At 36.5% G+C, this 25,051-nt stretch overlaps 1 protein-coding gene and 1 non-coding gene across 2 annotated transcripts in view; both read left to right on the plus strand.

Annotated features, from left to right (window-relative positions):
* ZNF804B (zinc finger protein 804B) overlaps window positions 1-25,051 on the plus strand; it is a 505,850-nt gene that overhangs the window by 224,639 nt on the left and 256,160 nt on the right. The window lies entirely within an intron of this gene.
* LOC116759958 lies at window positions 4,466-4,576 on the plus strand. The gene has a single exon (XR_004351615.1). It is a non-coding gene; the product is annotated as a U6 spliceosomal RNA (small nuclear RNA).

Here is a 25,051-nt window from a genome sequence, read left to right on the forward strand (position 1 = left end):
GTTTTAACTTGACTGTCAAGATGAGCACCAAGAGTTACAGTTTTATAATGTTGAACTTTTCATTTGGGGGATGTCAGAATATCTCTATTTTTAAAGTTCTGTATTCTGTAGTAGTGGTTTATAGGTATATGGGTGAATGGGCTAACATTTTTCAAAAAATATTGAAAATCAGATTTTTATATTGCTGTGCAAAACCACTAAACATTTGTGTTTGTTTAACAAAAAAAAATACACAATCTCACTCATTTTCTGAAGGTTATTTTTAAAGAATGTAACCTAAAATAAAAAAAAATTTTTTGAAAATATAAATTTATTTATTTAACATCTTTATCGGAGTATAATTGCTTTACAATGTTGTGTTAGTTTCTGCTGTATAACAAAGTGAATCAGCTGTATATATACATATATCCCCATATCTCCTCCCTCTTGCATCTCCCTCCCACCATCCCTATCCCACCCCTCTAGGTGGTCACAGAGCACTGAGCTGATCTCCTTGTGCTATGCGGCTGCTTCCCACTAGCTATCTATTTTATATTTGGTAGGATATACACGTCAATGCCACTCACACTTCATCCCAGCTTACCCTTCCGCCTCCCCATGTCCTCAAGACCATTCTCTACGTCTGCATCTTTATTCCTATCCTGCCCCTATGTTCTTCAGAACCATTTTTTTTAAATTTCCATATATATGTGTTAGCATATGGTATTTGTTTTTCTCTTTCTGACTTACTTCATTCTGTATGACAGACTCTAGGTCCATACACCTCACTACAAATAACTCAATTTCATTTCTTTTTATGGCTGAGTAATATTCCATTGTATACATGTGCCACATCTTCTTTATCCATTCATCTGTCGATGGACACTTAGGTTGCTTCCATGTCCTGGCTATTGTAAATAGTGCTGCAATGAACATTGTGGTACATGACTCTTCTTGAATTATGGTTTATTTAAAAATTTAATACACTACTCTCATCATGCTCTGTCTTCCATGAACTCTACTTGGCACTGGTCCATGGACCAGGAGAGGGCAGCTTCTGTGAGATGCGCGCCATAGTGTAGACGTGTGAACGGTGGTGAGAGGAATCTAGTGACGCCCCCTTGTTTGCACGGCCTTCTGTACACAACACACAGCAGAAGCTCCTCTGTGATCGGTTCATGTGTCTGAGTTAGTTAACCTTGCATCTTTGGCTTAGTAGGACTGTCATTACAGAAAAAGTAAGTAGCACAAAAATTTATGCTCTAAAAATGTTATGTCCTGTTTTAATGGGAAGATGTGAATCAACATGCCTTATATATCGGGAAAGGATCAGAAATACTAGAAGATTGTAACAGGCACGGGAACCACAGACCCTTTGGCATTATAAAAACATTCTGTGCACACCATGGGTGATTTACTGATTCTTACTTGTTGACAAACTGATTGCATACATGCCAAATGAGTTGGAAGCAGAAGTAAATTCAGATGTAAACAAAACCATTATGGAAGATACATTTTCTTCTAACAGGAACCAATAAACTCAAGTATTCTTTCAACATAATGCATCCTGTGCCTCAAATATCCCCGCGTAACTGGAAATATATTTTCCAATAATTTATTTCTTTGGACGGGTCCTCCATTTATAAAATGCTAACAGGGCATATGCAAGTTCTGGCAAACAAAGACTCTGATAGTCATAAAATACATTAATGTAATATTAAAGCAATTGAGCCAAGACAGACTGCCAAATTGTTTAAATTCCTTCTCCCTTTTCCTAGTCCCGATTCCAACAGTAACTATTTTCCAACATCCTCATTTATTTCTTCTCATATCTCCAATCTCTTTAAAGAAATGAGGAGCTAATGACAACTAATGATTTGTGATTCACCTTATTTTTAGTAATTGTGGCATTTCCTTCCTGCCCCACAGCACAAATAACCTGTTTTTAGAAAATAATACCAGTCTATTTTCTTGCTTTTGCTGTGTTTACCTTCTTATCCGAAGGAATAAAACCAAATTCCTGCCCAAAGTGCTTAATGCTTACTGCCTACACAAATGATGAGCATTTCACTCTACCTAATATACTTAAGAACCATGCATCCAGTAGAAAGAAACTCCAAGGATCCCAGTACATAAACAAATTCCAGTCCTCTTCCACCTTGCCCTGCTCTGTAGCTTGCTTTATTCCCTGTTGCTGACATCTTACACCCTATAATACTTTTCTTTGTTTGCTCCCTACCCTTTGTTTCCCTTTTACTTGATGTATCTCCTGTAGCATTCATCTCTGACTCACCTTATACACCAACCTGCATTTGCCCTCATCACAGTCTACTTCTGGAGCTTGATATCTATCTTTTCTTCTACCCGCAAAGCTAGTTCTAGACCTTGAGACACTATGTCAGTCCTATTTCATCCTACAAAAGAAAAGTGGGCTCAAAACTAAACAAAGATGAACTACTTACTAAATAGTTAAACTTTTTTTTAGTGGTACCTTATTTCCAAGTAAATCATTTTTTAAAATAATGGTGATAATTCCTTAACTTGAAACAATTTGAGTCATTCCTTTTCTTGGAGTCTGTTATGCTAAATCCTCTATCAAATAGCTCTATGTAGCACAGCTTGGGGTTTTTTTTTTCCATGCTTTTCCATAAGATTGGTTATTTACATGACCCTCAAATGTTTGACTGTTTCACTTGTATGTCATTTTCTTCCTTACAATAAACGTCTGTAACTCTTTCAAAGCATCCTTCAGCTCAAGCGCCTTCAGTAATCAATCAAGCATATCCTTATGACAGCAGCCATGTGGCCTCACCTATTTCAGAGTGCACATGCAGGAGCTTGATTTGTATAGAATTTATATTATTACATTGTTCTAAGGAGAATTTTCAAGTGTAAGGTTTATCTCCCCAACTGGACTCCAAGCACAAGAAAGAAATCAACTGTGTCCATATATCTTTGTGTTGCTTGAAAACCTAACATATTTCTGATAGGAACATAATAAACATCAACAGCCTGGCTTTGTAAGGAATCAGTCTCCCTTTTCATACTTCAGGTTTATTATGAGAACACATTTCTTATTAGTGTATCAAACAAAACTTGTCTGTAGCCTAAAGAGTAAGAACACACTAAAAGCTTTTTACCACCCATAAAAAGAAAAAGAGAAAATCTCTCTATATCATGAGAGTATGGATTCAAATGACAAACAAATGAGATGGGGAATGAAAATAAAATATCACCAGAGAGAGATCAAAGCTTTATTTGTTCTTTTGGAAATGTGGAGATTTGGATGTTCAGAGTTATTGCCTGAATTGTTTGTCAACAAGAGAGATTTGCTGCTCTCTTTTGCATCGAATGATACTTGACATGGGAGCATATATTTTAAATACCATTGTCAAATAGGCAGTGAACATTATGCATTCACTGATGTGTGTATAGCATAAATGCTTAATTATAACAATAGTTATTGCAAAACTTTATATAATACGAGAAGGCGTAGAGATCAAACAAGGGGAGTAGAGAGTCCACAGCTAATATTTAAGAGGAATTATGTCAATTATAGGGAATTATTTTATTACCATTTCCAGTATTCTTGAAAAATAGCAATAACAAGTTGTTGTGGATCTTGATATAGAAACTTTAGACAGATTGATTGATTGATTGATTGATTAAATCCTCTTAAATATGTGATTTTTGCAACCACAGAAAATAGGAATGACACAAAGAAGAATATCTCTGTAGGAAGAAGGAAAGTTGATATAAGAACACAACTAAAGGAACTTAGGGAAGAGAGAGAAGAGACACTTTAACACTGATTCACACTACAAGGATTAATGTTGCTTTATCTCTATATACGCATGAATAGACCTTCCATTAAATCAGTGATTTCCAACTCTAATTGTACCTTAAAGCATCCTGGGGAACTTTCACAAAATACTGATACCTAGGTCAGGTCCGACCCTCAGAGATTCTGATTCAACTATAAGTTTCCCAGGTATGACTGTGTCTTCATTGTAGCCAACCATTGCAATAGGTAATTTTAAAGGAAACTTTACTTTGTTCATATCAAGAGTGAGTACACCTCAACCTACATTGCCCATGAATAAGATGACTAACCATTGGACCCATCTTGGCCTCTTTGCATTAGTGCCTCTTCATCAGGGACACAGAAAACCTGTGAAAATCATTCCCAACCTAAACTTTGATTTCTCTCAGGGGATCGTTTGAGCCATAGCTCTGGTTGCTCCACCCAAAGGCCACCATATGTTCAGGCTTGGAGTAGCCATGCAAGAATGATAAAGCATGCAATTTGTCCTCTCCTCTGATGTTCTTAGAATATGTCTGTAGCTGTAGTCAGATGCTTCCAGTGACCATTTGCCTGGTGATATCTATAGATAACCTATAACTTTGCTCTTTTGTGGGGAGAAATCAAAGCAGCATTGATATGAGCCACCTGAAAATTAAAAAAAACAAAACAAAATATTAATTAGTGCTTGCTTTGAAAGCACATATACTAAAATTGGAACAGTACAGAGAGAAAAGACTAGTGTGGCCCCTGTACAAGGATGATATGCAAATTTGTGAAGCGTTCCCTATTTTTATCAACAGATGATTGGCTTAAGAAGACGTGGTATACATATACAATGGACTATTACTCAGCCATAGAAAAGAATGGAATATTGCCACTTGCAGCAACACGGATAGACCTAGAGAGTATCATATTTAGTGATGTAAGTCAGACAAAGACAAATATTATATGATATCACTTATATGTGGGATCTCAAAAATAATACAAATGAATCTATATACAAAACAGAAACACACAAACATAGAAAACAAACTTGTGGTTACCAAAGGGGAAAGGGAGGGGAGGGGTAAATGAGGAGTATGGGATTAACAAAGTACTATACATAAAGTAGCTAAGCAAAAACGACTTACTGTGTAGCACGGGGAACTGTATTAAATATCATATAATAACCTCTAATGGAAAAGAATCTGAAAAAAAAGTAACTGAATAGCTTTGTTATATACCTGAAACTAACATAATATTGTAAATCAACCCTACTTCAATTTTAAAAAAACCCACTAATTAATGAACTAGCATCGTGAATATATGCAGCCTAGAGCCCTAGTCAAGACAATCACTGGAAAACCTAAAACTGGTCATGTGACCCAGGAGTCGGTCAAGAGTGCTATATATCAGGGCTTTTTGCTTCAGTATTCCACACTGGCAGGCTCACGTATGATATGGCCACAATCCACGAGTCACATTCCATGAGGGCCTCTCATTCAGTAGCCTGAAACACAGAGCTAAACATAGAGAATTCTTTAGATAATGTTTCCAAAGTGAGAGGGAAAAAATGAGAATACTGACATTTTTCTCTCTTTACCTTTATTTCCGTCTTCTGCCTCACTCTCCCACAATCCTCAGGGATCATAAAGCTTTGGTTATTCTTTTACTTCCTCTGTGTCAGCTCCTCCTTCTTTCTATTCCAGTTTCAGGGTTAAACTTGAGGATGGACAGTATGGGAAAAAAGTCCATCATAAAATCTAGCCATTGATGTTGTAAGTGGTGCAAAAGAGTCCTTAATTTCTTTTTCTCTTCCAAAAGTTTGGTTTTAAGCAGAATATATTGCTTAAAAATTATATTTTGAATATTAGTGGTTAAATAATAACTCTCTTTTCCCCTCTCTTTACAATGCTTTGTAATAGCCCTAATTCTCTCTCTGTCACCTGTCTTTTCTTAGACTTTGGACTTATTTAAGGTCCCATCAAGGTTTAAACAATCTACAGTTCTATATTACTTCCCTATGCTCTCTTAGCAAATTGACACAATTTTGGTGACTTAAAACAACACGCAATTATTATTTCTTAGTTCTGTAGATCCCACATCAGGGTGAGCTCAACTGGGTGCTCTGCTCAGGGTTTCACAAAGTGTCAGCACTACTGGACCCTTACCTAGAGGCTCTGGGAAAGAATCTGCTTCCAAGCTGATTCAAGTCGGTGGCAGAATCCAGTTCCTTGTGGTTGTATGACTTAAGCCTCTGTTCTTGCAGCCTGTTGGTCAGGAACTGCTCTCAGCATCTAAAGGCCGCTCTCAGGTCCTTATATTGTGGCCCCATCTGTCTCAGTAATCGATAAATTCTCTAACTCTGTCTTCTGCTACCAGTCAGAGAAAACCTGTCTGTCTTGTAATGGCACATGGGATTGTTTCAGACTCAGCTGGGTAATCTCCTTTTTCATTAACTCAAAGTCATCTGATTAGTAACTTTAATTACGCCTCCAAATTCCCTTTTGCCACATAAGGTAACATAATCAAATGTGTGGTATCTCATCATATTCACAGTCCCAGGGATTAGGGAACAGAATCTTGGTGGGTCATTTTTAGAATTCTGCCCAAAACAGTTCCTTATTTTAAATCAGAAAACTGAACCGTGGGACTTGTATAACTCTATTGTTTACAGTAGCCTTAAGCGTACTTCTCAGAGTTCATAGAAGCTGTGGTAAGATTATTCCAGGGATGAAATAATATTTATACTTTTTAAACTTCTATTGTGAGAACAATGATAATTTTTTTTGTTGGTGTTGTTGTAGAGGCCACATGATTTATTAAAAGAAGATGGCACAACATAAAGAGATGTCTGAACTACAGGCATACCTTGGAGATATTGTAGATTTGGTTCCAGACCGCCACAGTGAAGAGAGTCACATGAATTTCTGGTTTCCTAGTGCCTATAAAAGTTACTTTTACACTATACTGTAATCTGTGAAGTGTGCAACAGCATTCTGTCTTAAAAGAAACAATGGACAAACCTTAATTAGAAAATACTTTATTGTTAAAAAAATACCATAATCTGAGCCTTCAGTTGGTCATAGTATTTTTGCAATAGTAACATCCAAAAATTGATCATAGATCACTCTAACAAATATAATAACAATGAAAAATTTTGAAATGTTACCAGAATTACCAAAACATGATACAAAGACATGAAGTAGGCAAATGCTGTTGGAAAAAATGGTACAGATGGACTTGCTTGATGCAGGGTTGCCACAAACCTTCAGTTTGTAAAAATCACAATATCTGCAAAGTGCAGTAAGGCCAAGCATAATAAAACAAGGTATGCCCGTAAAATTTAGTTTATAAATATTTAGCTTTTTGGTATTCTTTACACATGTGCTCTTTTTCATTATGAAATCCGGTGTTTAATTCTGATGCTTTCAAATTATAGAAAACATATTGCCTTCATTTTTACTAAATATTATTATTACCATTAGCAAGAAGGTATGAAAGAAGTAACACTACTTTCTTTGCATACGGTTGTTATTTCATTATTCTACAAATCATTTGAATCACCTTCTCCTAAGAATGTTGAAATTCAGAAAATATGAGGCAGATTATGTTAGCCTTACCAAATCCTTGATGATCAGAGTAGTATTTTGCAAAACGAGGATGAGACTAGGTTGATACTTGACAACATAAAAAGTTAAGTGAAAGAAAAATAAAAATAAAGGTTGATTAAATTCAGAACGAGTAAAATGAAGTATTACCTTTTTATTAGCTACTTGGCCTGCATAATTTAATGAACAAGAAAAGTCAGTGATTCAAGAAGAGTTGTTACTACTTGCATTAAAGATATGGTAGAATTGCTGTCCTCTCCCAAGTATTCCTCAAAGCTTTTTTTTTTTTTTTTTTTTTTTTTTTTTTTTTTTTTTGTGGTACACGGTCCTCTCACTGTTGTGGCCTCTCACAGGCTCCGGACGCGCAGGCTCAGGGGCCATGGCTCACGGGCCCAGCCGCTCCGCGGCATGTGGGATCCTCCCGGTCCGGGGCGCGAACCCGCGTCCCCTGCATCGGCAGGCGGACTCTCAACCACTGCGCCACCAGGGAAGCCCTCCTCAAAGCTTTTTGTTCAACTCCCCCCAAAAAGTGCCAACAAGGCCATCAGAAATAAGCATCTGCTCATTTCAAACACGTAAAACTCATTTACATGCTAGGATATCTATGTAATACATAGATGGAGGTATAGGGTCTCATTAGTGGGTTTTGAGAAAAGCAATACCATTATTGGAGCAAGGCTTCGTTTCATTCATTTACAAAACGTTTACTTGATTTTATTCTTATAAAGCTAATTAGTGTTTGTTCTGGGCAGTGGTGAAAAATAGAAAGTTTGAAAGGAAACAAGTGATCATCCAGGCTCACAAAAGCTTTCACTGTCAATATAATATTAGATGTGTTTGTTCCAGCTTTCTTTCTAAGATTTTTCATAGTTTTGGTCATATACGTATACTGATTTATTCACTTAATATTACAATTTCTTCATAAAATCAGTTTTGTCTCATTGATTCATCTTACATAAATTTCATCATCAATAATATTATCTTACACTTGATTTTCACTGTGCTTGACTTAATGTCTTTAAATTTGAGTGATTTAATCCTTTCATCATAAGCTAACTCTTCCCCCATTAATTTCTTTTATTCAACTGATTTCTGCCTAATGCACTCAGTTATAGAAAATTTTGAAATAAAATTAATTAGCAGTATTATAAGTATTTTTCCCTGTTTCTATAGCAGCTCTTTATAACCATTAAGCATGCAGAAATGATAGTGATGCATTTATGTATTTTTGACACATTATAACATGTAACTGAAATTGTTTTCTTAAGCTATTTCATGACATTTACCATTAATTTTACTCTAGATATCTAATTCCAAAAATTGACCAGTTCTTAGAGAAAATTTAGGATATTGGTTTAGCCAAAGTCATCAAAACCTAGAAAATTATAAAAGGCCTAAAAGCTCATAAACCTCTGTTTCCCCATCCAAAGTTACTGTTTCTAAATATTTATTTTCTTGATGAAACAGAATTTGAAATAGAATTGCAATGTAAACCAATCATGAGTAACAAGAGTGGGGAAAAAGTAGCAGTCATACTGCTGTTACAAGGTGGCCTGCTCTGCAAGGGTGTGTCTCCAAAGATTGCTAGCAGAGGCTCCAAAATCTTTAAAAATAAATTAATGTTTTTAACCAAAGTATCTGGAAGAGATGTGGAAATGAGTATTTTACCACTTTGCACACAGCCACGCTTTGTAAAAACTATTCAAATTTTGGCCCCAAATTTTCCTTCATCTTGGCTGCTGCTGAATTTTCTCTGTCTTTTAAAAATATGTCTCCCTACATTCCCAGACTTTCTAGGTTATTTTCTGTTTCCAGAAGTATCATCATGTCCCTTCTCATAGGAATCCATCTCTCCCTTCTCTGTCCTACTTCATTCTCTAATTTTGATTCTATTCAGCTCAACAAAAGCCTGATTGGACAAAGAAGAAAAGAGCCTTCCTCCTTATAGGCAGTGGATCTGATTGTGCACATCTGCTCTTAGGTGCAGTGAAATGAGGTTCCCTCACACCCTGTCTCTTCCTCTGCACACACACACACAGACACACACACACAGACACACACACACACAACTAAACTCTCTCAGTAGCACTCAGACAGTATAGACGCAATACCCCCATCTCTGGCACATACACACAGACATGCCTAAGTTTGTGATGGATGAGGACAGTGGCTATAGAAAGTAGAGCACAGATTCAGATATATCTTGGGGTCTACATACCCTGGAGAGGGCACCAAGTCTCATTCCTCATCTTGATCCTTGAGTCAGCTCTGTTTGTGATACAGCGATGGTCTTGTGGAATTATACTGGAAAAACTTCACTGGGCCCCCAAATTGCTATGGGAGAGTCTAAAACTGTACCTGCCCTGAGCTCTAAGAAAATAAACAGGTTTTCTATCTCCCTTGCTTACATTTGGTATTTTCGGAGTTGTCTTATGGTTCTGTAAATATCAAAGTACCACATGAGGGATTAAAGGGATACTCGTATTAGTTCCAGTTCACTGGTATAAGAATGTATTCATTCATTAACTCAGCAAATACTTATTGAGTTCCTGTTATTTTCCAGGCACTCTATTAATTTCTGGAAATACTGCAACAAACTAAGTACATGAAACTGTCTACTCTCAGTGACCATACATTACAGTATGGAGAAACAAACAATAAGCAAACTACTTGTTAGGTGGTATACTAGTCTCAGCAAATGCTGTTAAAGTCCATAACAAAGAATGAAATAATGCCATTTGCAGCAACATAGGTAGACCTAGATATAATCATACTAAGTGAAGTAAGCCAGACAGGTAAAGACAGATACCACATGATATCGCTTATATGTGGAATCTAAAAAAGAATGATGCAAATGAACTTATTTACAAAATAGAAACAGACCCACAGACATAGAAAACAAACTTACGGTTACCAAATGGGAAAGAGGGGGGATAAATTAGGAGTTTGGGATTAATATATACGCACTACTATATATAAAATAGATAACCACCAAGCATCTACTGTATAGCACAGGAACACTATACTCAATATAAAGGAAAAGAACCTGACAAAAAATAGATATATATGTATGTATAATTGAATCACTTTACTGTACACCTGAAACTAACACAATATTGTAAATCAACTATACTTCAATAAAAATAAATTTTATAAAAACTAACTGGGCTTCCCTGGTGGCGCAGTGGTTGAGAGTCCGCCTGCCGATGCAGGGGACACGGGTTCATGCCCCGGTTCGGGAAGATCCCACATGCCGCGGAGCCACTGGGCCCATGAGCCATGGCCGCTGAGCCTGCGCATCTGGAGCCCTGGAGCCTGTGCTCCGCAACGGGAGAGGCCACAGCAGTGGGAGGCCCGCGTACCACAAAAAAAAAAAAAAAAAAAAATCCAAAAGCTGGCTCAATTTCTTAGTAAGACCCAAGGCTTACATAATGCCAATAGTAATAGCTGACAATAGTATAGCTTCTACCTCATAAAGGCACTGCTCCATATATTTTACACATATAAACTGATTTAATCTTCATGGTCACCCTAAACAGAAGATATTATGATTATTCACATTTTATAGCTAGAAGAACTGCAGTAACACAGAGATTAATTAATTTACCCCCAAATTTTGCCAGGATAAAGGCAAGCCAAGATTTAAACCCAAGAAGTCTATTTCCAGAAAACATTCCTGAAAGCATCTTGATATTGAGGGCAGCATACTCCAAACTGTTGTGACATGCTGTAAATATACCACATTGGAGAGTGGAGTCCATATGTGTGGTTTATCTTAAAGCTAGCATTTCCAAAGGTCATTCATACACCTGTTACGGTTCATGGAAAAATCTTCATGGCAAAAAGAGAAAGTTAATGACAATTCATAATTGTTTCATAAAGCTAATTTAGATAATAAATGAATCTCTTAGGATCAAGAATCCTTTGGGAGTTAGATATAAAAAACTATTATTTTAATTTATTTTACTGAAGTATAGTTGATTTACAATGTTGTGTTAATTTCTGCTATACAGCAAGTGATTCCGTTATACATATATATACATTCATTTCATATTCTTGTCCATCATGGTTTATCACAGGATATTGAATATAGTTCCCTGTGCTGTACAGTAGGACCTTATTGTTTATCCGTTCTTTTTTGTTAATTTTTATTGGAGTATAGTTGCTTAGCAATGTTGTGTTAGTTTCTAATGTATAGCAAAGTGAATCAGCTATACGTATACATACATCCTCTCTTTTTTGGATTTCCTTCCCATTTAGGTCACCACAGAGCACTGAGTAGAGTTCCCTGAGCTATAGAGTAGGTTCTCATTAGTTATCTATTTTATACATAGTATCAGTAGTGTATATATGTCGATCCCAGTCTTCAATTCATCCCACCCCTCCTGTCCCCCCTTGGTGTCCATTCGTTTGTCTCTACATCTGTGTCTCTATTTCTGCTTTGCAAAAAAGATCATCTGTACCATTTTTCTAGATTCCACATATACACATTAATATATGATATTTGTTTTCCTTTTTCTGATTTACTTCACTCTACCAGAGAAAACCATAATTCAAAAAGAGTCATGTACCACAATATTTATTGCAGCGCTATTTACAATAGCCAGGACATGGAAGCAACCTAAATGTCCATCAGCAGAGGAATGGATAAAGAAGATGCAGCACATATATACAATGGAATATTACTCAGCCATAAAAAGGAATGAAATGGGGTCATTTGTAGAGATGTGGATGGACCTAGATATAAAGGAAACTTTTTAAAAATCCGCTTTGGGAAATATTGGCCTTGTACACCATTGGTATTCAGTTTTGTTTTCTTAAATAATAGAAATATTTATTTAACAAAAATCTTAAGCAGAAGCCCTATATGTAAAATTAAATAAAAATCAGCAGCTGAAGAGTTGCACTGACTGAAGCAAGGGCAGCAGAAGTGCACATCTCAGAGTTCCCTCCGCGGCTCTCTGCCCCTGTTACTTTGGCAGCCCCTGAGGTGCTTCCTCTGTACTCCTAAGTCTTTGTATACCACAGTTTGTCAAAAGACCATTACAGTTTTTCAAAATAGGTAATGCTTTGTTCTACATTTAATTTCACTGGTTTAATATAAGCTTCAATGGCCAAGTGTGAGCAATGTCTAAACCTGATAGGATGGGGCCCTGCTAGTTTCTAGCACTACAGGGACGGTCTGATCTCCTCAGACTTCCCAGGTATCCCAGCCTCAGGGCAATAGGTCACTCGGTGGCTCTAGATGCATGGTTTCCAAGTTTTCTAAATCTTCTCTTCCCCACAGTTTTCTCCATATTTAGTATTTAGTGCATTTCTCATACTACTCACAATTACCTACCAACAAAAATGACCTTGTCAAAGAATTGTTACAATATAAAATCATTTCTCAAATGCTTAAAGCTTGCATTCCCCCAAGACAAAAACCAAACTCCTTAATTTGTTGTTCAAGATCTTGCAGAATCCATCCCCAGCCCAGTCTCACTGCTGTTTTGTCTCTCCCATATCTTCTGCATGAGATTTATTACTTTTTTCATGATTCCCACTCATGTCCATCTCTGTCAGGCCTTCATGCCATCCATCCTGCTATCTCAGTTCTTTCTAGAATCCATTGCCCATCTTTATTTCTCCAGACTCCTATTCATCCTTTGAATTTTCTACTCAGGATGGTATTTATAACTTCCCGAAGGCAGTAATATACGAATCTTTTCTTAACACTACTGATACCAAAGAACATTGTATTCTACTTTATCAGTATTCCTGTCTGTCTCTTCCGTTAGACTGCTCACATGTTCTTGTCTAGTATATTTCTCAGTTCCCATAGCAGATTAGAACTAAAGTTTTAGAAAATTAATCAATGCATTTTTCATAACTTTTATTATGTTTGTTTCAGTGTATCTACAAAGCCTCAAAAATATCTGAAAAAATAGGTTTGATTTAAAAAGCAGACAATATTTGTTGGCATGGAAGTTTTCAAATGATAAGCTAAATGTTGAAATTTTCTCTTGGTTACTTTTAATGTTACTAGTGTAGATTTTGGCTGCTTTTTTGTTAGCTAAAAGCTTCAACTAAGATATTATTGTATTTATTCAGATTGTGTTTGACTCAAAGTGTATACTTCAGGAGTCTTCCATAGAAATGTTCCTATCTTTAACACCATCCTTCAAGAATAATGATTCTGTTTAGAGATCTTCCCTGCTTTATTGGTTCATCACACATTTATTTGTTGCTACAGTTTCTTAAAAACACTCAAATTGTTTTTGCTTTGTTTTAGTCACATTCATTTATTTTTATCACATTCATTAGTATAATAAAGTTTACATATGAGATGAGTATAAAAACTTATCCTCTTCATCAGTTTCCTGCAGACCCATTTTGCATAGAGAAGAAACAAATTATAAAAATTAATTCCAGGCTATATGCCAGCTTCCAGATTGAAATCAGTTAACACAGATGAAGAAACAACTGATGGTCTGGACTAGATTGTTTGATTTTGTTGTTGCTAATGTCATTTGTTTTGTTTTGTTTTCTGGAAGAAAAATGAATGCTAAGTGATGACTAGTCCTTCAAGAGCTTCAAATTTCTAGAGATCCTAGCATATCACCTGCTTCTCTATTGCTATGGTCCTATTCTCCCTGTACCCACAGGTGTGTAAACAACATGAGAAATAATGAGAGGGAAGATAGAGGTGTCATAGAAGGAAGGTCCTTGATTTGCACACGGGAAAATAGATAAGCAAAGATGAAATTAAGTGGTTAGAAAATTGAACCTTTGTTATAAAATATTATTATAAGTAGTTATGAACTTTAAGTCACACATGAAATACACTATAGTAATAGAGCATATAATACACATACTATCTAACTGGCAAGGAAGGTTTTAATTTTATCAAATTATATCCCAAGGAGATCCCTAGGAAAGCTTTATGAGTAGAAATCATAACTAAAATAATCCATGGTGTTGTTCCAATATCATAAAAACATGCATCTGACTCAAGATTGAGTTTGTACAAAGAAACAGCCCATTGCATATTTCCTCCCTTAGACAATTCTCTCCCTAAATTACAAACACACCCACCTCCAGTTGGACTGACGGTGCCAACTCCCAGCTGGAGCCTGGTTTGGCTATTCCTTGGGCCTTTGTCCCACTTTCTTTCCTCCCTCTCAGAGAGATGCAGTATAGGCTGTCTTCACCTCATTTCTTCTGCTGGTACTTCTTATAGTTATGAAGGTACATCTTTGATAATCTTTTCTTATAAATACACATAAATTCTTTGTAACAACTCTCTACCCTTTGTGTTTTCCATTTTCTGGCAGGTGTCTTAGGAAATCACTTCCGGTATAAACTATTATAAAAATACCTGAATTATGAATGAAAGATAAGACTACTTTTCGTGCAAAGCATGTTACTAATGTACTCATTACATCTTCCTCCAGACTTCTCTTCTTACCATATACTCTGTCTTGATTAATGGCACCATCAGATGCCCATTTTAACTTCCCCATCTCTCAAACCAGTAAAGAGGAAATCATAGAGGTTCATTCCTCCCTCACCCCAATGATAACAACCAGTAATTGAGACCAAGTGTCCATCTCTTTATCATCCCTCATATCTGAACACTCTTCCTGTTCCTCAAGAGTATTGGATTATTAACTTAGTTCTCTTGTTTTCACCATTTCAATATTTTCCTAATTGATCCTGCCTCTTTTGTTACCCCTTTCTTACCCATCCTTAAGATTGTCATCAGAGTAATGTTAAGTCAAAAATGAGATCATGCCATGCCTTTGCATACAATTCTTCATTAGCTTCCCATTTCCCTAAACTTAAATCCCATCTTCTTGGCATGGCACATGAAGCTTACTATAATTAAGTTTCTGCTTGCCTGTCCAGGCTCATTACAATCCACTCTACGTCACACTCTGTGTATTCCAGCAATCTCAGAAGTCACCGTGCTGGTTTGCGCCTTCACAGATGTTTTCTCTGCACTTAATGGACTTCGTACTCTCAACCCTTGCATTCTTTGCCTAAGCAACTATATTCTAAGAGTAATGCAACACTACTTCTCATTTAATTGTTTTAATGTTGCCCTGTGTACTTACTAATGTTACTTTCTATTATTTTTTATTGCAAATATATACCCTTACAATTGTACTCTGAGTTAAATAGGCCTTTGTGAGCTAGCCTAGAAATCATACCATTATTTATAAAGTGTTTCAAAACAAAAGCCACAAGTTCCAAATGACTGACTGGAAAGCAAACATTTGGAACATAACCTATTTGTAATTTTGGTCCCAGTGGTTATATCTCCAAATGAAGTAACAAGATCAAACCTCAGAGGAAGATTTGTTTGTTGTTAAAACATATGGTGCTGGTGATGTAGGCATGAGAGAATAAAGGAAGGTATATCTCTATTTAACTTCTTAAATTAAATGTTAAATGCTATTTACACACAATAAAAATTCTGGAAACAACAGGATTTGGCTCTAAATTTAAATAAAGTAGTAGGGGATTGAACCATTAAATAAATAATGGATGGCAAATGGTAGGTTTCTTACTGTTGGAGTGGGAGAATATAGATAAGGGGAGAAGTACGTTTAGGGGAGAATTATACACACACACACATGCACACACACCCACATACATACACAGGTTAGTATACATATGTATATTATCTTGCTTTGTCATCTGAGAGGGCCTAGAAGGCAATGACACCCCAGTAGCACAGAGCATACTTAGCAGCCATATCTTGGTTTCTAACATCATTCTCCAATAAAAGAAATCAAGGATCATTAGAGAAATGCCTGATGGCCTGATTCTAGGGCTGGGCAGTGAATATACAAGATATCCTGGAGCATCTATAACAAGATAGATGCTAGAAAACAAGGAAGTGCTCAAAAACAAAAACAAAAAGACATCGGTGGTTGTACGTCAAAGAGACACAGGAGTCAAGTGAAATAGCTACCAATATCCAAAACTAGAAAAATTTGAGCAAAAAAAATATAAAGAATATATAAAGTAGTACTGGATTATAACCCAAAGTATAAAATAAATATCCATGAGTCCATGATGATATTAAAAAGTGATTGAATAAAGAAAGAAATGAGAGCATAGACAAATCTTTTGTGCAATAGAATCCCAAATAATTTATGTAGATATTCAGTCCTCTAGGAAGGGGAACATAACTGCCCACTCCTTAAGTCCAGGCTGTGCATCGTGACGTTTTTTTCCAAAGAGTATAATATGGAAAGGAGGGAAAAAAGAGTAAATTTACAGTAGAGAAACCTGACAGACCCTTTAGCCAGGTGAGAAAGTTTAACCTTAGCAGTGATAAATTATGTTGATAATATATACCTTTGCTATGATGTAATAAGGATGGCTGTTAACCTCTGTGGTCTTCTTCTCCAAACCCCATAACACTAACCTGATCATGGCGAAACCAGACAATTCCCGACTGAGAGACATTCTGCAAAATACCTGGCCAATATGCAAAATTGTCAGGGTTATCTAAAACAAGGAAAAGTCTGAGAAACTGTTACAGCATAGAGGAACTGAGAAAATACGATGACTAAATGTAATGTGGTATCCTGGATGAGATCCTGGAATAGAAAAGTAAAACTAAGAAAATTAGTAAAAATTAGTAAAACAAAGAAAATCTCAGTAAAAACTAAGAAAATACGAATAAGCTGTAAACTTTAGTAGATCATACGTATCAATATTGGTTTATTAATTTTTACAAATGTATCATACCAGCATGACGTTAATAATAGAAGAGATAGGGAAAGTCTCTTGACTACAAATTGTGTGCATTTTCAAAGAAAATATCTTGTACCTCCCTCCTGTATTTTCTATATAGAAATAGTGAGCTTGTATAGTGTTTTTGTATAAAGGAACTTGTATCAGATGTAAACCTTTCATCCTTTGGGAAAAACATTGCATTAAGTTCAGCTGGCCCATCCCACTGCTAGTGTTCACACCCAGAACGTTCTCTTATGTCGTTCTTGTTCACTGGCTATTGACTGCAATTCTCTCTCATATTTAATGCTCTTGGAGTATCCTTCTGACACATTTTAGTGAACAGACACCATTATCTATCTCCCTCACGTGTTTTTTTAATCGCCTATTAACATTACCTTTACCATGCCTATCTGAACCAATACATTGTGCTTTTGGATGATAGCTCTGAATGGGAGGTTCTGAATAATACAGTTTAAATATAACAATTTAAATTTAGTAGTATTTGAACTTTTTCCAATATAGAGAGTCTGGTTATCACAGGCTATTTACTTTATAGCAGTAATATGGCTTTTTTTTCTTATTATTTAAAACATTTACAACATAAAATGACAAAGAACAAAATGAATCAATACTCTATTAAGTAGCAAAACTGTGTGAACGGCCTCAAGGGGAATTTGAAAATCTTGACATAATGAGATACAAAATACAATTGATTGATAAGGAGCCAGGACTGAGGCCCTCACTACCATGACATTTAGGTTGGAAGATATCTGTAGTGTGCTTCCATCTGACTCAACAGATGGGCATGGTAAAAGGTGTGTGCGCATGGTGTGTGCGTGTGTGTTTATATAAGCTAGACCTGCTGTAGCACACTGAATGCAATTCTTTATTAGAAATGTTCTGTATAACTTTTCATAAGCAATATGTTTTATTGATACACATTTGGAATGCTTAAAGTATGAGCTAGAGGCCATCATCCCAAACTAGATTTGGGAGATACACTGAGGACCAATTAATCAACCATTAAATTAACATCATTTTTTATTTCTATCATCACTTATTTATTTAAAGTAGTCACCTTTTTTGTGGTTATCATTACATCCAGTTAATAAGAGGTGTGATTGAATTTCACACATATGTTAATTTCACATCTTATTTTCTTAGCTGTGGCTCAGCCTCATTAAGTCCTTCAAAGAAAATTATAACATTTCTTTGAAAGGCATGGAGTTTTATTTAAACTACAACACTACCTGATCTTTTTTTAATGAAAGAATGACAGAATCCTTATTAAGGAGGTTGCTGGTAGTTGCTTTTTGTTTTTAGATATTAACTAAAGTTCTATTTCTAAGCATAATGGTAATTCCAAATGCTTACATGTGACACACATCCCTAGAAACTTTTAGTAAAATATCTGTATGACATCAACATCTGTTTTACCTTCAGGAGTGTCATTTCTACTGGCAGGAACAGCCACCCAGATGCTTGAAAGAATCACCTATGTAGAAAACGTGTTAGGCTATATCTACATTACAGATTTTTGCTTTAATTCATTTAAATTGTTCACAGACTGATTCTTTCAGCCATTGCTTAATGAATTCCTTCTGCCAAAATACTTCCTCTCCTACTGTATCTCTCAAAATTTGACCCATCCTTCAAGACTTAGATTAAATGCTATTTGCCATTAAATTGATCCTAACCCTCTCAAATACGTATGATCCCTCATCCTTCAGAATGCTGGTAACCTTTTTTTTTTTTTTTTTTTTTTGCTGTACGCGGGCCTCTCACTGTTGTGGCCTCTCCCGTTGCGGAGCACAGGCTCCGGATGCGCAGGCTCAGCGACCATGGCTCACGGGCCCAGCCGTTCCGCGGCATGTGGGATCTTCCTGGACCGGGGCACAAACCCGTGTCGCCTGCATCGGCAGGCGGACTCTTAACCACTGCGCCACCAGGGAAGCCCCTGGTAACCTTTTAATATTATATTTTTGAGATTTTATTATATTCTGCCTTGAATGACAGTTGTTTCTGTACATGTCTTGATACCAAGACCCCCTTTTAGCCTGTCTCTCCTGGAGAGGACTGTCTGCCCCTTTATCACCCTTAGCCTCACCTGGCACAGGCCACTACGTCCTCCAGGTAAGGTCACTGACCACAACCTTATATTTCCACCCTGTGCTGTAAGCTTGTGCTCTTCCTACTCACATCCCTGCTCTGCACCCCGGTCTGTCTTCTCTAGTCCTCCTTCTTTGAGCATCTGTTATTTCTAGTATGCTCCCTGTTCATCTAATCCTAGCTAGTCTTCTACTCATTTCCTATCAATAAACCTCAGAGCTTCTGGGGAGGATACTCTAATCCCACAGGGTTTTGAAGAAAATGGGGAAGTGGAATCTGCCCTTCAGAATGGAAGCATATGGGTGCCAGCTCCAAGTGTGCATGTGTGAAGAAAGATGGAAGACAGACTGGATGCAAATATGCACGGAAAAGAATATTCCATGGACTGGAATCACAACGGGTGAGAGAGGTCATCCTCAGGAGATAAGAAGAGCAGAGGAGGAGATGTTATTTCCAAATTTACCTAATCTTAAAAAGTACCTTGCCCACTTGTTAAAAATGGAGATTCAGGAGACCCGCCCTAAGCCAGGAAAATCATAGTCCCTTGAGGAAGGGGTCTAGAAGTCTGATTTTAAGAAGTTCCAGAGTGATCCTTAAGATTGGTTAATTTTGAGGAACCCTGGATAAATTGATGGTAAGGTCACAGAGACATAAAACGTCAAGAGAACCAGCAAGCAGGAGCAATGACCTTCCTCATCCCACAATGTGGGATAATTGGACTAAAAGCAGGGGCGCAGAGCGGAGTCCTAATGCACAGAGTGCTGTGGCTTCCTGAATGAGCCTGCATTAACTCTGCTGGCTGCAAATACTTCTCAGTAAAATATGAGGAAAAAGGCTTTTACCATAAGACTACCAAGATTTTGTTAAATATGTTTAACCATTAAGGAAAATGTGGGAAACTGACATGTTTTCTTCTTCTGAAGCAATCATTCACTATGAGTATTTAGCCATAAATTTACTTTATTCTCTTTTCTGTTCGTAGTTTCTCAGCCTACGGCAGTGGACTTGAAAACATTATTTGAACGACATGTGGAGAAATCACAAGATTTCCATTCGTTTTAGAGCAAAGCCAATAATTTATGTTTTAGAGACCATCAGTTTATTTTAAGAGAATCATCCTAGACTGTTCCTTACTGATAAAACTGAAACAAGCACAATTTAACTAAAAGTTCTTTATAAAAATAATACATATTTCATAATATTAGTACTAAAATGTCCCATACCAATGGCATGTCAAGTTGCTGTCCCTATTTTAACCTAAAGCCTAGCACCGGAGGAAAATAATAAAATTCACTTATTCATCATGTTTTATTTATTTTTTTCAACTGGATTTATAATCTGGACTATCGAAAGAGAAAAGTGTGGACAAGGGCAATTCATAATTAAAGAATTTGTCATAACTTGTTTTGTAGTATCTACTGATTTGATTATTACTTCTCCAATAAAGAATTCCATCTCTCATTCAGTGCACACAGAGTTAATTGTAATCAAAGCATTTTTATTGCCTTATGCTTAATATAGTTGATAGTTTTCTTAGTAAAACATGAATAGCTGTTTGAAATTAAAAATAGCAGTTTTTGGAGAATGGGGGATGAATGAATCAGCATATCAAAATGTTTTTCCTTTTCATAAAAAGCTTATTTAATTTTTAACACTCAATTCAAAAAGCTTACAAAGGGATAAGCAGAAGGGAAGTTTGGCTGTGTATATTCTGACAGTCACTTACTAAAAAACCATTTATTTCCAGATATTTTCTTTAGGCATATAATTAACATTCAACTTAGTCTAATCCCTTTGAAAGTTTGTTAACAACTATATTCTTTGGTTCATCTCTCAGTGATATGTAACAATAAAATATCTTTTTTTAACTCAATGCTTAAATGAGAAATCCCTTGATTATTCAATACTTTCATCATTTCCTTGAGTAAGAGTGAGAAATATGTTATTTGCTAAGAAAGAATCCAAGGTTCTAGAAGACTTTTGGAATGGCACTGTCTTTTAACACAATCCTGTTGTCCCAAGAAGACTCAAAAGGGCATCAGGGTCCGCAAAAATTGTTATTAAATATCTTCTTACCTATTCTGTCCTAATTCAAGACATTTTCTTTTTTTTCCATGAGACTTTTTTAAACTTTTATTTTATATTGGAGTATAGTTGATTAACAATGTTGTGTTAGTTTCAGGTGTCCAGCAAAGTGATTCAGTATACATACACATGTATCTATTCTTTTTCAAATTCTTTTCCCATTTAGGTTATTACAGAATAGCATGTCAATCCCAAACTCCCAATCTGTTCCTCCCCCACCACCCCACCTTTCCCCCCTGATAACCATAAGTTCATTTTCTAAGTCAGTCTGTTTCTGTTTTGTAAATAAGTTCATTTGTATATATATATATATATATATATATATATTTTTTTTTTTTTTTTTTTTTTAGATTCCACATATAAGCGATATCATATGATATTTGTCTTTTTCTGTCTGACTTACTTCACTTAGTATGATAATCTCCAGGTCCATCCATGTTGCTGCAAATGGCAATATTTCATTCTTTTTGATGGCTGAGTAATATTTCATTGTGTATATGTATGTACCACATCATCTTTATCTGTTCCTCTGTCAATGGAAATTTGGTTGCTTCCATGTCTTGGCTATTGTCAACAGCACTGCACTGAACATTGGGGTGCATGTATCCTTTCGAACCATGTTTTTTTCCAGATACATGCCCACGAGTGGGATTACCGGATCATATGGTAGTTCTATTTTTAGTTTTTTAAGGAACCTCAATACTGTTCTCCATAGTGACTGTACCAATTTACATTCCCACCAACAGTGTAGGAGGGTTTCTTTTTCTCCACACCCTCTCCAGCATGTATTGTTTGTAGACTTTCTGATGTGGCCATTCTGACTGGTGTGAGGTGATCTCTCATTGTAGTTTTGATTTGCATTTCTCTAATAATTTGTGATGTTGAGCATCTTTTCATGTGCCTCTTGGCCATCTGTATGCCTTCTTTGGAGAAATATACATGACATGAACAAAAAGATAGATACGTTTTCTGGATGGTGGTGAAGGTTATCTAAATTCAAAATATACTTGTCTTAAGTTGTAGTTTCAAGAAATATAGTTTTATATTCTATGATACATATAGGTGTCTGACTAGAGGAAAGATGCATTATTAACATGGATTTTACCTTTAGGCAAGATAATTGTGATTATGATTGATTCATATTTCATGTAGAACAACAGTACATCATTAAGCAATGGATTGTAGAAGAATAATGTGAATTTGATTATTTCAGTAGATCAGTGTTTTGATCACAGTGTTTTGTAAGGTGATCCCAAGATAGATCCCCAATTTCCTGATGAAATTCTAAATGAACCTTTAAATTCTGAAAAGAAAAACAGCATCAAAAGGTATCCACTCCAATAACTTTACTGCTTTCCCTTTAATCTTGTGGACAGACTTTTTGGGAAAGAATTTCATACTTCCTGCCTTCCCTTGCTCAAGTCTCATTCACACCTCAACCCACTAGTGTGCTAAACCAGGTTTTGGTGGTAACAAAAGTCAGCTCCTAATCTGCAAAATCCAATAGATCCTCTGTGGTCTCAACCCCCTTGTCTACTGTAGCATTACTGCTGCTGACTCAGGTCTTCTTGAAGCATTCTCTTCTTTTGTGTACATAATATTACTTCCCTTGATCCTATTTTGTCTGCTCAGTACTCTCCAGAGTTCTAGGCAAGATCTTCCTCTCTCCTTATTTTATAATCCTCTTTGTAAAAAGAAATTTTTATTGTAGTATACTTGATTTATTGTTGTGTTAGTTTCAACTGTACAGCAAATCCTCTTTCAACTGTACAGTATACAGTATACAGTGTACAGTTTCAACTGTACAGTATAATCCTCTTCTTATACAATCACACATATGGCCATGGTCTGTATGCCAGTGACCCCTAAAACCCCACCACCAGGCTCCAAACTCTTTCCTACATTCTTGACATTTCATTTCCATCCAGTTTCTGCATATAACATCCAGGCATTTCAAGTACCAGATGACCTAAATAAATGTGTTACATTTCCACACAGGCACACTCTTTCTACTCCTGAGTAATCTGTGTCTCTTTAATGGCATTACCATCCATCCGCATCTTCAAGAATATCCATTATGTTCTTTCAGACTCCTCCCTACCACCACATTAGATTTGTCGTCAATTCCAGTTGATTCTTACTCCAAAATATCTCAGGGTATAAAGTCAACTAAGAGTCGGGATAAAATAAAATCAGTGAGCATTTGCAGTAGTGGTGGAAAAGGAAAAGGAGGGGACAGATTAGACACAATTCTCTTCCTATCTCACCATCCCCCCCTTGATTAAAATTCAAGTATGTCTCCATATTTCTTACTGGATAATATTCAAAACTGCTAACAAGGCATGATCATATCCAATTCTTTTCCTAAACGCCCTACATTTTTTTCCCCTGTTGAATGACCTTTTATTCATGAGTATATCTTTCACTTCCATACTGCTGTGTCTTTATTCATTCCATTTTCTTCTCCTACAATGTCTTTCTCTTTTATTTTCTTCTGGAAACTCCTTCTTGTCTCCACCAATTCTTTCCCTGGAGCCTCCTGTGACAACCCACAAGTACCATTCCATCCTCTGTGCTTCCAGGACTTTTGTAGGTCTCTTGTGGCCCCTTCTTCACTAGACAAAGCTTACTTCCCCATATGTCTGTCTGCAAGTTTTGACCTCTTCAAGGATGGAGACTGTTAGACACTTAGCACATATTCACCCAGAAAACAGACACTGAAATGATAAGTGAATGTTTTGTTTAAAGAATATTCACATTAGGTAACTGTAGGGGAAGTTAGTTGATTCTTCAAATTCTTTTTATACCAATAATGGCCAAACCAAATTTTCTCATGTTTAATCACAGTTACCTATTTGTCCTACTTCTTGTAGCATAAACTGAGTATAGCATTTGGTGTTCCCTTAGTCACACAGATCATAACAAATGGTAAAGGCTCAATAAAGAAAACTTCACTGGGAATGTGATTGTTGTCATAAGGGGGACTACATGCTTCTATTCAGTACAGGCTCTGTCATGCTAACAGTGTAAAAGCATTTGCTCGTTCAGTCAACACATGTTTACTGAAAACCTGAAACAGCTACAATATGCACAATATAAATTAAAGAAGGATGATTTATCTTGTAAAAGATCATTCCTAGTCTTTAGTCATTAAGTTCTATACAGGGAGCAATCTTCTATTGCTAACACAGTAACTGAATGAGTAAAGAGCAAGGCTCCATAGTTACTGGCTCCTGGAGCACTTTACAGGATTCTATGGGCAATTCTCTTCTCCTTTGGTCTTTTGAAGATCCTCTCTGTGAATCCAGTCATTTAAATCCAACTCTATAACACTCCTGGGAAGGGAGGGCAAATAGGAGAGAAATGCCCTTCAAACAGAAACTCACACACTCTGGAGATACCTGAGAAAGAAAAGAAAGGAGATAAATGCCTACTTCTCTGCTCTACCTAAGCCCAGTTAAATGAAATGGGAAGAGAGCATCATTATTACTTGACATTCTACAAGGATGAATCATTTCCCACTTTCCTTTGTAAATGTGATGGAAGCAGCAAGGGGCTGATTGTGATGAGAAAGATGGATGGTCAACAACCCAGAGGATTTCAGTTCCAGAATCTCAGCAAGCCCAGGCACAGCTTGCTGTGGCCTTGGGCAAGTCATTTCTCTTCTCTAGGATCTGAAGGTTCTCACAGTCTCTTTGCATAATGATGCAATGCATATGGTGTCCCAGAAAGCACATCCCTACTCTTG

This window comes from Phocoena sinus, chromosome 9 (genome assembly GCF_008692025.1).
Source record: "Phocoena sinus isolate mPhoSin1 chromosome 9, mPhoSin1.pri, whole genome shotgun sequence".
Taxonomy (NCBI): Eukaryota; Metazoa; Chordata; class Mammalia; order Artiodactyla; family Phocoenidae; genus Phocoena; species Phocoena sinus.